The sequence below is a fragment of the Zea mays genome, chromosome 4, assembly GCF_902167145.1.
Source record: "Zea mays cultivar B73 chromosome 4, Zm-B73-REFERENCE-NAM-5.0, whole genome shotgun sequence".
NCBI lineage: Eukaryota > Viridiplantae > Streptophyta > Magnoliopsida > Poales > Poaceae > Zea > Zea mays.
This window is the reverse complement of record NC_050099.1, coordinates 5,116,369-5,131,170: the sequence shown is the minus strand read 5'-3', so window position 1 is coordinate 5,131,170 and position 14,802 is coordinate 5,116,369. Positions and strand designations below refer to the sequence as shown.

The window sequence follows — 14,802 nt, the reverse complement described above, 5'->3', positions numbered from 1 at the left end:
TTTATGTGACATATAAAAACTGTAGCAAAGCACAGACAACTAGTTATTAACAACCATAAGTCTGAATAACAGAAAAAAGAAGGTGTATACTTTCTATTCGACACCTTGCAATTATCTAAATTTTGCTTCGAGTCTAAATTTTAAACACACTCAAACATGTCTTCCGGTTGAAACATGTCCACAACACACATATAAAGAGCAATGAAAATCTGTGTAGGATATCATACGTATTGGGTAATCACAACACTCCTACTCATTTTCGACGGCCGCTGTTATTTTCGGCGGCCAGGTCGAAGCCGTCGAAAATAACCGCTTACTTTTGGCGGCTGGATCTGACCGCCGAAACTAAGCTTATTTTCGGCGGCTTCTGACACGGCCGCCGAAAATAACTTCTTATTTTCGGCGGTCGTACCCTGGCCGCCGAAAATTAACGGATTTATACCGTGGGTGTCGGCTTCTTCTCTCTTTCTTCTTTCCTTCCTCTCGCCCGAATAGCAGCCACGCCGTGCCACCGCCCCTGGCCTCGGCCCCATCGCCGTCCTCCCCGGCCCCGGCCCCAGCCCCGTCTAGCCGGCCGCCGCCCTAGCCCCGGCCACGTCTGTCGAGCTCTCCACCCGCACCACCGCTCCATGTCCGAGCCTTCTCCATAAACAAGTTAATTTTTTTAGTATTTTATTTCATAGTTTCAGCAGTCGTTATTTAATTGCCAACGAATATTGGTATATATTTGTAATTGTGAATTTTTTTAATAATATTGGAAATATGACCGAATAGCAAATTTTCTTATTTTTCAAGATATTTTATGTTTATCGCTGTGATCGATTCGACGGAGTTGCGGTCTCGTGGCGACTCTTCGTCAGCCATAGTCGAAGCTCTAGTATTTTGGTCATAGTTCGTGACAATGAAAATCTTTGTAGGATATCACACGTATTGGATAATATCATTGTTTTTAACGTCTTGGATAATGGTAGTTGGTGCCAAAGTAATAACATCCCATGGATTTAATTTTTTATGGTAGTTGGTGCCCTTGTCTTTGTGGACACACGGTATAGCATCATCGTTCCTGTAATCCGTGCGCAGGTACAAATACAGTTGTTGTGCATACAATTTGTTGGTGTAAATCTCTACTACTTATTAAGATAGCAAGGGTAGCCTGCCGTTCTGCCATCTATCGATCTGCACCGTCGGTCCGTTCTATTAGCAACACCTTCCATCGGATGCCGCCCTCCGCAATCAGCCAATCACCGCAGAGCCTCCGCGCCCTCTCCCCTGCGAACAACTTTCGCTCACACCGTTGGATGTCGCGCCAGCCATCAGCCGCGTCCCTCCGCACAACCACCAGATCCATTTGTGCGTTCACATCATCTCCCTCTTCTCCTTGGCAACTGCTTCCGTCATCTCCACCATCGTCCCCACGTTCTCCTCCCTCCGCCTCTCGCTCTGCGCACATCCCATGCCCACGCCGAGCGCTTGCGCCTCACCACCCCCGTCGCAGCCGCGGCCGTGGCGGCGTCGACGACCTCCCCCGACTTTCTCGCCGTGGGCGCCGTCTTGGGGAAGCCCACAATGCTCGTGGGTAGTGGCCGAGAAGATCTTCCCTCGCCGTCCCGTTCTCTCGCCTCCCCACCATCGGCGTCGAGGTCTACTACTTTCTCGTTGGCTAGGGCGAGCAGTGCTCCAGCACCTGTCACCATCACCGACATCAGCCTCGCCGCAGACGACAAGACCGACGAGCTGTTCGCCAAAATCTCCCTCAGGCTAGGCCCCCCATAATGCCTTCTTCAGTTTCCTTCACTCTTGGTGTCCACCATACTGCCTTCTTCAGTTTCCTTCACTCTTGGTGTCTCAGACTCTGGGCTCGGTGGAACGCATTGCGACCGACCCGATCCATCCTCTTCGGCAGCCATCCACTCTCTCCACGGCTCCATCGCTAGACTAGAGAGAGAAACCCTAGTACCCGTGTTCCTTTTCATCCCCCATTTCTCCGAGTTTTCGGGCCCATCTCCGAGCATCGAGTCCAAGGAAGCGGAGCCGGCGGAGAAGGGGAGATTTGACTTTCCCGTTGGGTGCCTAGGGAGCAGGAGGGATGCAGCAGCGAGGGGGGCACACGTGGGCAGGGATGGGGAAGACGGCCCAGGCGGCCGCGGCGCACGCCGCGCTCTTCTGCTTCATTCTCCTCCTCGCGCTCAGGGTCGACGGACGCACCGCATACTCCTGGTGGTACGCGCTCAAAACCCTAACCTCCTCGTCCCCTCTCACCCGGCTCTCGTCCCTCCCGCCCCGCCTCAGTTCGATCTGATTAGTTTGGTTTCTACGAGCTGGGAGGCTTCAAATTGTGTTGCGTGGTGATTTTTGGGATAGCGCTCCCCTGCGATGGAGATGTAGTTTTGGGATTGGGCGATTCCTATGCTTGCCTTTTCGAGTATTGCATGCGATTCAGGGTTATCTGTCGTGTAATTCAGCTACCTGTCTGGGGCTCAGATGAATGTTGACAGTTTTTGGTAGTGTTCAATTGATGCCCGTTCAGTGACCCAGTTATAATCGAGCTGATTTTGGTTAGCATTTCCTTCGTGTCCACCATACTTGATTGTGTATATGGAAAGCTACCATGACCATATGGATCGGTATAAAGCTTACTGTCTTGTGAGGTTTTGGATTAGACTTTTGACTGCATTATGATAGAAAACAAAAACAAATTTCAGTTTTGGGGATTGAAATTCGTTGCTATTTTTAACTACATTTCCTTGCTACTGATGTGTAATGTTTTTATTATTTTGATACTCATGTGTTGACAATCCAGTTGATGATTTCTTTCTTGCTGGCTGGAATCGGACTGACTTCTTGCTGGCACATGGACTTTAGATTCCCATCGTCTAGGGCTAGATTAACTATCCAGCTATAGATAATTTTTGTAACATTGAATATAAAAGGAAGACAAGCAGTCTGTCCTAGAGCCTTGGAATAAACTTTGCATTATCTTAAATCACTGGCTAGCTGCTTTATTCATTAGTTTTCGGCTTCATATGCTGTTGCAATGCCTGAATTCCTTATAAATAGGCATATGATTGTTCTTTGCTGTAACTTATGTGCAGTTAATGGAATTCACTTTTACCCTGTCTGGTGATGGTGCTTTTTAGCACATTAAAGTCGAGTATGAGGTCCCTTTACTAACGTTTCACGTTTTCAGGGTGCAATTGTAGATTGAGGATGATGTCAGAACTCAGAAGCTTCAGCTTACATGCTTATTGCTATTGGAAACTTGTCAATGTAAATTTCAGTGTAACTGGGCAGATGGGTAAATTTCAGTGTAATACCATGAGACTATAGATTACTACCAGACTCAAAGCAACTTAGGTCGGGAATCATGTAATGATATTTAGACTCATTAAATAACTTTATTGTTATTGACACTACTATTGTTTTTTGAATTTTAGTAACTTATGTGTACCATATACGGTGATCTGATTAGTGTCACCTGATGAGCTGTGTTTCGCGACAATAATGTCCTGTTGGCTTTGATAACTTTTTTTAGGGCTCTCAAGCTTGCTGAACACGAAGGGCGAGGAGGGGTGTGCACCTTTTCACTCTCCGACAACTCTCTCTCTAATCATTGACATCCTGCTAGAGCGAGGTATGACAATTGCAGTTCCTAATGCTTTTATTAAGTTTCGACATGCCATTGCATTTAGACAAACAATTATGCATTAATTAGAGCTCCTTGAAATTTAAAATTTTGTCAAGTCATTTCTATTTGTTAATGGTCAATTTCAGAATTTATCCAAGCTTTTACCACTGTTCTTAACTGTAAGTTGATTTGGCTTGTTCAGGGATATAGCTTTTGCTATGCATCTATATTACACTATATCTAGATACATAGTAAACCTACATTCAGTGCTTTAATTTAGTTTTCAAATTTCGTTTGCACCTTCAATTCATAGTGAGACATCGAGTTATAGTTCTAGCAAACTCTCTGTATGACTGCACCTAAACATTTTTATTTGAAGGTTATTTGATATTCATTTTCAGCTCGCAGTTTATAAATGGTCTTTGGATTCCCTGGTAGCCAAGGTTACTGAAGGGTAATAGAACATCTTGACCAACAGATTTGTAATATTTACTCTGTTTGGTTATCAATGTTTACTTGCTATTTAAGTTTTGTTTGATCGTCAACTTTTTCTCAATGTTTGATTGTCAACTTTTTCTATACCAGAATCGATGTACAATCGTGTGAAATTGTATTAAAGGAGTGCACATGTATCTGCTGAAGTTTTTAGAAGTTGATAGTTTTATATACTTTATTGTTATGACAAAATTGTTTTATTCTTAAAGAAATCTGTCGGTGTATTGCTACCAAAATCCGCTATTAAGTTTGAGAGGTATCTGATGGATGAGGTGAGATCTTAAAGGCACTACTATATGTTTCTGTAATTGTTAATTTTAGTAGGATATAGTCTCACCACATTGTTATTGTCCATGTTAGATTCTATCGATCGATGCTGATGTTAGTGAAGTTGAGTTTGGGAAGAAGGTAAGTGTTGGCACCGATCCAGGCGCCAATGAGAAGGGCAAGTCGTTGTGCCTAGCAGACGCCCTCCGCGCGCACCGCGGCTGTGATAGACACTGGATCCAGGCATGCCATGTTCGTCCACCTGCACGGAGAATCTGCTAATGACAGAGGCAAGTCCTCCACCTAGATCTATTATCGAGGAAGGACATAGAGATCTGACGATGTGTTCGTTTTAATGGCAGGACGGCATGACAGGCGACGAAATCCAGTCATCTCCTAAGGGAGCGACATTGTATGATGGCCACTACGGGTGGTGGAGCTGGGCGTCGTTCTCGCCGCGGCGCACGTGATCCAGGACCGCCATGTCGCGACGCACGAGGTAGAACGCAGCTTCCTGGAGCTCCACCAAGGGTTCCTTGACATGGCACTCCTCCCCTTCTTTCTCTCCCCTCGATCGACCTTCTCAGCGTGAACAAGTGATTTGTTGTTTCTGTATGGATGGGGTCATGACCCAAGACATAGCCACCCTTTCGCTGTGTTAAGATGATGGATGCATACACTCAGGGAAGCTCGCTCCTGTTGCCCTCCTATGAACTCCCTAACTTCTATTTATTTATGTGGGGATAACTAACTAGGAGTAACTAATAACTATCTGTCATGGTTGTCAACTGATGTAGACAAACTAAGAGGAATCGACTGACTGTGTATCGATTATGTCTAATTTGAGTTTTCATCGTCATTGATTTTGTGTGTTTGGTGTCTCTTGCTAGACAAGATGTATAAACAGAATTATGAACTTTCTAGGATGATGAAACAATGGTTGCATTGATTCACTTTAGTTTGTAGTATTTGTGTTGCTGCTGCGTACTTCGATTTGATCATAGGATATATTTCTAGCAAATGATTTCTTGTAGGGTATCATAGGATATATTTCTTGTGTGAAAGGTCTTGATAGTTCAGGGCTCAGTTCTTCTGCGGTGATAAGCTTACTGATATTCTATACATTTACTTTGTTGATGTTACTTCTAGGCATATCTATTGTTTGTTGGTCGAATTAAATTTGGTGCGCGAAGGTGTCAATAAATATTTATATGTGTTTTCATCTCAATGAACTCCGATATATAACCTGGTTAACTTCACAAGCATATAGATTGGAATTTGTCTTAGATCACTGATTGGTTAATGATTGAGCTTTTAAATAAATAATTAATCCTTGATATATTTTTTTAAAGTTGTATTCCCGGCGGTCATCAAGGAATGATCAGACTGAAAGGCAAACAATTATCATACACTGTATTAAATGAGAGCAATTGAGATTAAAGTTAGTTTTTCTAGGAGTGTATTGAATCACTCCGTAGCTTTCCAAAGGCTAGGATAGACTTATTTCTGAGCAAAAATATATATGCAGTCATTGTAAGTAACCATTTGGTCATTGAATTTGGAATTTGATCATGTGGAACATTTTAGAATATTTGCCAAGCATATACCTACTTAAACAAAAAGGTCTACACATTTGTACAACTGTTAACCAACTGTTTTCTGCAATATTGTGTATTGCCAGAGCTGATCATTCAGTATAAGCTCATCTATAATTTTCTTTGCTTATTTTCCTAGAACAAGCAGGAGAACCACACCTCATTGTATTAGAGGAGAATATGCTTCACTTGTTGTTTTGTTTTATTTTTTAATGCATGTTCTTGCTAACTGATACTGACTTGTATATTGTTTTGCTAGACCTGCTTTGTGCCAAGACAAAGGTTGCCAAAGTTTGACTTGCATCTCCAGGTCGCAGCGACAAAGAAAGGTGGGCGATGCGGTGGCGACGCGGGAGCACAACCACCAGGTGCAGTTGTTCCACCTACTACTCTCCATTCCTGCAGAGCACAACCTTTAGGTGTAGCGGTCCAGACTACTACTAAATAGTAATACATTTTACCAATCGTTTACAATTTTGAATGATGAGCTCCCTAATTTTCTAAATGTTGACTAATAAATAGTAATATACTAGGTATGTATGGTATTGATTTGGGGACAATAGTGGGACTGGAGCTTGACGTCGACATCGTGGTGGCGAACGCAACGACAAAGAAGGTGAACACTACATTTATCTCGTTTTGTAGGACATTGAGTTGTCCAAAGAAATAAATGATTCATTTAGGCAATCATCTCGAGCTAGGACAAGGCTTCCCTCCAGCATTGAAATAAGTGGCCATGTGTTTACAATAGGGTAAATATTTTTTGCCACATTGCTTTGATACTAGCTCTTGTTACAACATGTTCATAGTTTTGGAGACTTGATCTCATTCATGTGCTTTAGAGTCCTAGCATGACAAGCTGGCTTTTTGATGTTGTTGGTCATGTTTGTGTAGTTCTGATAAAATATATTTGCTTTACAGCTATTGGCCTACATATCTACCAATGGACGTATATCGGGTCAGTGTATGGCCTTGGTGGTGGTAGTAAATATTTTACTATCAGTCCGAGTATTTAAATCAATGGCTTTAACATTTGTTCATGCCATGCAACTTAGCTTAAAAATGGTTCGGCGTTTCTAGCTCCTTATACCCACTGTTCAAATCTCATGTCATGCAGAGTGACTTCTACTTTCTTCTTATCACATCAAATTAATTAATGCATTATGGAGCTACTGAATGGTACCAATAGGAATCTTTCACCATGTTAGGTATATGCATCTTTCACCATGTTAGGTACAGAGGAAACAATTAGTGCTTCCCTTTGCCCTAGAATGCTAGCACTGCAGTTTTTTATGCTTTGAAAAAAATCAGCCATCACAATACTAAATACTAATAATCATAGCTGCTTACCAGTAAATTTAGAAATTTATAATCTGAGGCGTAGTGATAAGTTTGTTAGACAGGATGACCATCGCTTTTGTTTTTATGTAGAAATGCTCAAATGCATTATAAAAGCAAAGTAATGTACTCTTGGTTTTCTAGATATGACATGTTGTTCGACTAATAGATGTCTTGCTTCCTGTTCTGTTATTTTCTTTTGTTATAGCCTGTAATAATAGTTGGAAAACTTTAACAATTTCAAGGTTCCAGTTAATTTGCATGTTGGTTATTTCATTGACCAAACAAACCTTTTCCTTGCAGGAAGACAGTCCTGACTTATTTACTAATGAAGAAAAAAATCGATGAAGTAGAATCAATGGACATAGGATTGCTGCTGACTCGTCTTCTAAGCATGGTGAAGTTGACATATCACATTAGCAATGAACTATCAGGGCATTGATCATGATTTTGTACACTACTTTGGTGTATCATTGCCTAATAAAGTATCCACAAACTCATGAGCCTTTTTTCTGGTTCCAGCTGCAGACCCCAAAGCAGAACCTGTAGTTCTAGCAAATAAGTCTAAATGGTCACCAGAGCAGGGGCAACACAGGATCTAACGCCCATTCTATGTTGCTGAAGTTGAAGCACATGTGCTCACAATCGAAAAGCATGGAACAAGAAGGTATAGTTTATTATCTCCCCCATGCGACCTAACAGAATTCCTTGGCTTCTGTATTCTCACTAAAGCAAAAATATGTCTTTGCATGTACTCGTCAAAGCTGATAATTAGTTTCCTTGTTGTCTTATTGATTGGTCCTCTTGATTTCCTTCTTTTGCCGAACCTTTTTAATTGTTGTGGAAGGAGTTTTTTTGCACGGGATTGTATACTTATGCTTTATGCAAAATCTTTAGCGGGGTTAGATTACTTGGCCAATTTAACCAATAGTTTGGCACTTGTGGGTTTTAGTACTAGAATGGTTCACCAAAAACAAAGGAGACACATTCTTGCACGTTAACTAACCTGATCCGGTACACAGAGCGAGCATCTCGCTGCAACAGCGACTTGGCGAGCCGGTGCTTTAGGAGCTGCTCGACTGGGTCCTGGCAACCTAGGTCTACTGGTCCCGGCAGCAAGCCAAGCTCGCCTAAGAAACTCTCTTTGCTGAGGCTCACTTGCTCACCTAATAACTTGACGATGATCCTGGCTGATGGCCTTCTCTAAGGCTGTTGCAGCTTTTGTATAAAGTTAGTAAGTCAGCCAATCTCTTCATAGGAGGTTTAAGAAAGATATATTATAAAAAAATAATGCATATATAAGGTACATGAGGCATTGATCGATTTGTCGTAATATCTACTCATCACCTGATATTCTTTAAGCCAGATTTATTATTAAATAAATAGCTAAGGAGATACTTGGTTACTGACTGTAATGTTTAGCAGAGCTACACACCTGAGAGAAGTGGTGTCTTGCGTTCATTGAATTTTGAACTAAAACGAATACTTGTCCTTAAAAAAACTATTTGTTGAACTTATGCAGTCTATTTCATGAGTTAAATTGTGAGTTTTTGTTTCTGTCCGTGATACGTGTCCTAATGTTGATAATAGCATAAAATGGAATATCTCTTTTTTTTGTTTACATCACCATATTCTCCAGATGTGTGATTGTTAATGTTTTATAAGCTAAACATTGTGTTTGACATCATAGTGAATGATTGGCTATACTCCAACCTTGCAGGCTGGAATTAACTGAGAGGAGAAAATTTGAATGTGCATGAGATATCTTATTGATTACAACTACTAAAGAAGAAGTTTACTTTTTTCTTACCATAGTACTAATACACTTATTCATATGATTTATTTGTATCTATTGAAATTTTATGTTTTTCAGCAATGTAGGCTACTGGCAGTTTTGGTGACTGCAACAGCCAGCAATGGTCTAATGCCATCAAGGGGGTGTCAAGCAAGGCGTTCATGGTATTTAGTCCTTATTGTTTATGTGGTCGTAGATTGTTGTGCGTAATAATGGTCGCTTCTATGCCGCTGCAAGCAAACATCAACGGTGTGTGAGGAGGTTCTATCATGCCTACCAAATTTGTAAGAAGGCTCTTCTGATATTCCTAGATCCCTGGCCCACTATTGTTTATTTTAAAAAATTTATTGGCACACTAAGGTCTAACACAACAACACCCTCTGTAAACTATTAACAAATTCATGGTGGGATGACGATGGTGTGAACTGCAAAGAAGCATGTGGCCCAACTTCTAGATCCAGTGGTGCCAAACCTCAATCAACATTGTTCAGGATGTTGTCAGCCATATTCAGCAATAGTAGTAACCCACGACTAATTTGGCTGCCCCAAAAAACATCAGCAAAAATATCAGGTGGGGCATGAGTAGGGAAGATACAAACAATGTACATGGCCTGGTTAGGTGGCCTGGTTAGCTGTGAGCATTCCGAACTCATCATATATGTGAGACACCATGGATTGGATTTGCAAGTGAACAAAAAAACTCTAGAATTTGATGGTTCTTTCATCTCAATCCTTCTATGTAATGGCAAAATTGATTTGTTTTAGAAATATTGATGCTTGCCTGCATTATCTATCTAATGGCAAAATTGATTTGTTTTAGAAATATTGATGCTTGCCTGCATTATCTCTATGATGACTTTGCATGATCAAAATTTTGTTTTGTGTCCTGCATTCCGTAGCTTGTTGGTGATTCATGTACAAGAGACATCCAGTTTCCACCGTTTTCACGGGCGTCGTGCGTCAACCAGCTCCTCACATTTAAATGGTAAAAAAACAAATTATGCACAAACGAAAGATTCAAACATTATTATTGGTTCCAAATCCATATTTGCACCCACCTAGACAACAAGATGAGTATAAATGGAAACCGTGGCAACGTACGGGCATTTAACTAGTAATGAACATAGTTTTATAGATCTGCTCCGTGTGAGGACTTGTTCGGTTGCACAAGGATTGAAAGGGATTAAGAGAGATTAAATCATTTTCTATTTAATTTTAACTAGCTAGAAAGAGATGTAATCCCCTTCAGGCCTTGTTTGGATACTCTATTATCCACCTCCATAATCCACATGCATGTATTGAGGTGGTTAATTTACACCATAATCCATCTTAATAAATGTAGATTATGGTGAATAATAGAGTATCCAAACAAAGTCTCAGAGCCTGTTTGATTAAGGGTGAATTGAAAATTGAATTGGAAAGGATTTAATCTCCAGAATTCTTTCAATCCACCTCTAACCGAACAAGGTCACAGTCTTCTCCTAAGCGGAATTTACACCCAATCGAGCTTAATACATATGGATAAAGGTTGATAATAGAGTATCTAAACAAGCCTATTCGGGTAGGGGTGAATTGAAAATTGAATTGAAAAGGATTTAATCCCCCAATCCTCTCAATCCACTTCTAACCGAACAAGATCTCAATCTTCTCCCAAGAGGTATCCTTTCTATGGCTAGGGATTCATGTGGGCCATTGATAACCTTTGTTTGGAATAAGATTATGAACTTCACTGACTACTGAAGCTAGCAGCATACATGAATTAATGTTTGAAGGTAGGATTACGCTACATATGCGGGCCTCTCTTCTAATAAAACAGCATAACTTTGTGAAGGTAAGAAGAAAATTTTGTAGCGGCCCCCTGCTGTGTTTACAGTTCAAAAAAACATAACAATTTATATATATATATATATATATATATATATATATATATATATAGATATAGTATTTAGAGCCCTGGGCTCTATTTAACTACAGGAAGCCCTGACCAGGTGTGCAGACCGCACCGGAGCCCTGGGCTTATTGTACCTACCCGTGCTTACGCTAATTTATAATACGAGTTACGCTGATGTGTGTATCAGTTTATGCAAATATAGTCTGCGCATATTACGTGAATCGGGCCCACGCCGTCACTATAAAAACACCCCCACGCCGCCAGAGATTAGGTTTTAGCGGCGGCGGCGGTTCCCTCGGGCGTGCGAGGAGGCGCCCGTGAGCAGGAGAGCCCCGGCCGCCGCGGCGCTCTCCAGCCGGCGGGTTGGCGGTCGTGGAGGGGGCGCGAGGAGGAGCCTCAGCGTCCGCGGCGGTACAGCTTCAGGAGGCACCGGTCGGGCGCGGCGGTGGTGCTGTTCATGGTGCTTGCAGTCGTGGTGCTGCTGGGCGCCGTGGCCGTCCTTGTGGTGGTGGTGCTGCTGCAACCCCGCGTGTCGTACGTGGCGGTGCAGGCGGGCTGGCGGTGCTCTGCGCCTACCCGTTCCGCGTGCCCGCCAGGGGCGTCCTCCCGCTGGCGTACGTGGCGCGCGCAGGGCGCCCCGCTGGGCGACGCCGGCAGCGCCGCCATGGAGGCCGCGCTCCGCGACGGCGTGGTGCCGTTCCGGGTGGATGGGGAGGCCCGGACGCGATGGAAGGTCGCGGGGATCATCGGCGTCGACCAGTGGAGCGCGATTTTGACGTCGTAATTTAGGCCACATTCGTTGTTACGAAATAGATTGATGATGTACGATAAAATTTGTACCCATTTACGTTGTTTGGTTCACGTTTTACGCTGAAATTTGACCAAGCCAAAATCTGTGCACGATCGAACGTGATCAATCTACGCTGTTTTAGCTAATATAGGATTTACGCTAAATTTCGTATTCATTTACGATGTTTTAGCTCAAGTTTTACGCCGGAATCTGCCCTAGCCAGAACCCGCGCACGATTGGGTGCACGCGATTTTCACGCCGTAATTTTGGGCTTCGTTTGCTGTTACAAAACAGATATATGATCTACGCTAAATTTCGTACTCATTTACGATGTTTTAGCTCACGTTTTACGCTGGAATCCGCCCGAGCAGAACCCGCGAACTGCGGCTGTAAATTAAAATTTATTTCCTTCTATTAATGCTCATCGAACAGTAACTGTCCCTTTATTTACGCGATTATACATCACGTCTTTCCTTATATCAAATTGGTCAAGATTTATATAATGCATGGTTTATACTATCATGTTACACATCGTTATGCAGTCGTAAACGGTGTGCACATGGTAATATTCGTTTCCGTGAGTCAAGGTACAAAATATCCCTTCTATGCATGATTTATGCACATTATTACATATATTTATGTGTGCGTATTTGTTTTCTCCCGTAACTGCGCCTTTATTTACGCGCACGAAGAGCACGTCTTTCCTTATCTCAAAACCGGTGGGAGATTTTAAATGTTTGCATGGTTTACGCTATCATGTATCACAGCATTATGCAGTCGTAACATGCAAGCACATGCAAATATTCGTTCCCGTGATTCCTGGCATGCAAAGATTCCATTTATGCATGAGTTATGCACATTTGTACACACATTTATGCTTGCGTAATTGCATGTCGCGTGTAAGGCGGGATACGTGGTTATCCTTTGCATAAATGGCGCAGGCTGGCGTCCAGTGGGCCTAACACGACCCGTTCGGTCTCCCTGGCTGGGGCTTCGCCCACTAACGGAAGCCCAGGGCTTCCATTACCTCTTCCCTATATATATATATATATATATAATGCTATATTTACAGTTAAAAATATATATAACGAATTCCATTCATAATCAATATATAACTCCTACCCACACGTACCTATATATATCCCGATGGTACATAATTAACTAATCCTAATGCTAGTATGTTTCCAAGCTCCGATCCATACGCCTGGTTGCTTGTTCACCATGTCTGAAGACGATGTATCTCATCTTCACCAACTTGAACGACGATCATGCATGCATTGTACTTCCTCGATCAGTAGATGCCATCGATGAGGCCTTCATAGGCATAGGCATAGCCGTCGCCACCATGCACGAGCGTCCTCATTACGGTGTAGATGCGGCACGCCGTGTGGCTCTTGGGACCCGCGAGTCTCGGCGGCGCCGGGTGCAGCTGCGGCACGCCGAGGACGGCAGCCACGGTCCTGAGCCCTGCACCGCACAGCTCCGGGCGGCCGCAGTGCTCGGCCATGCACTTTGCGTCGAACACCGAGCCGCGGAGCAGATACCTCGCCCGTGCCACCAACTCTTCTGGGGTGTCGGGCAGCGGCTGCCCACCGGACAGCATCTTTACCATATAGGCGAAGTCGAAGGCGCCGCCGAACGCCACCCACGTCGGCGGCTGGCACCAGTGTGGCAGCCTCGCCAGCACGCCGGCGAGCCAGTCCGCGAAGTAGGCGGAGGGGACGCCGTACTCACGTGCGACGTCGAAGTGGAAACCTTGGGACATGAGGAATTGCACGGACTCCGGGGCGTGGCGGCCGCGGGCGATATCAAAATCGCTGAAATTGAACTCCCAGGCAAGCTGCAACGAGCGGCCGTAGTCGTCGATGGCCTCCGGGAGTTTTCCGCCCTCGTCGCAGAGGGTCAGACCGAGCTGCAGGGCGGGGAGCTCATCCACGTTCGCTTTCACGAACGCGTAGTAGCGTGCGGCGGTGGTGAGCGCGGGCCCCGCCGGCGCGCCGTGCAAGGTACCAGGGTACTCCGTGTCTATCGCCACATATGGAAACATCTGGAGGAGCAAACCGATGCGGTCCAACTCCTCCATGAAGTTACTGGCACCTACGGACACGATCTGGAGGCGGCCCACCACCGTCGCGGGGGCCGGAATCACGGGCGGCGGGATCGAAAACATGGCGGCGTCGGTCGTCGTTGCGACGCGAGCTGGATCGTCGGGAGAGGCGAGGGCAGTTGCTAGCTTCTTCGATCGGGCTGCTGGTGCGTCCTCACTTATATAGATAGCAGGTTCGGAGTCCGGCATGCGATGAGACAGCCGTTAAGTTGGATTGGTAGCCTCATGCTCATCCGATCCAACTTTATTTCCAAACGGCCGGTAAGCTCACAAAAAGATAGTATTTAATTAAAAAGAAATCTATTAGCAGCTATACGACAACTCTGCATGTCCTTAATTAATAAATATTTATGTCATAATATTCGTTGCCTACACAACGACCCAACTTTATTTCCACACGGTAAGTTCACTAAAAGATAGTATTTAATTAAAAAGAAATCTATTAGTAGCTAGATGACAACTCCGCGTATATGTCCTTAATTAATAAATATTTATGTCATAATATTCGTTGTGTACCCCTATACATGTCTAAGTGGACCTGCTGAGCGGCACATGACCCGAGCACAGCATGGTCCGACCCGACCCAGTTTTATTTTTTTCATAAAAATTTTTATATTAAACCTGAGTATATATAGAGTATAAAAACATGTATACTGTTCTTATGGTTAGCTAGATACACTACCGGAATCAACTGCTTTGCCGAGTGTCTAGAGGTGGTATGGGATGAAGGAGGCCTTGACAGTCCCGTGCACGGTCCGCCGAACAGGCTGCTCTCGGGAATTTCAGCTTCTGCCGGCTATAATTCACCGGACCGTCTGCGCGGAGCGTGGACAGTCCGGTGTGCCAGCTAGCCAACGTCTAGTGGCCACGTCGGCTGGAGGACAACTGTCACATGGAGC

At 43.9% G+C, this 14,802-nt stretch overlaps 1 long non-coding RNA gene across 1 annotated transcript; it reads left to right on the top strand.

Annotated features, from left to right (window-relative positions):
• The first annotated feature begins 1,338 nt into the window (after nt 1–1,338).
• On the top strand, nt 1,339–9,930 carry LOC109945468 (uncharacterized). Its single transcript, XR_004857663.1, has 7 exons — nt 1,339–2,220; nt 3,188–3,366; nt 3,533–4,886; nt 6,242–6,598; nt 7,624–7,717; nt 7,843–7,987; nt 9,194–9,930. It is a non-coding gene; the product is annotated as an uncharacterized lncRNA (long non-coding RNA).
• Nucleotides 9,931–14,802: the final 4,872 nt, after the last annotated feature.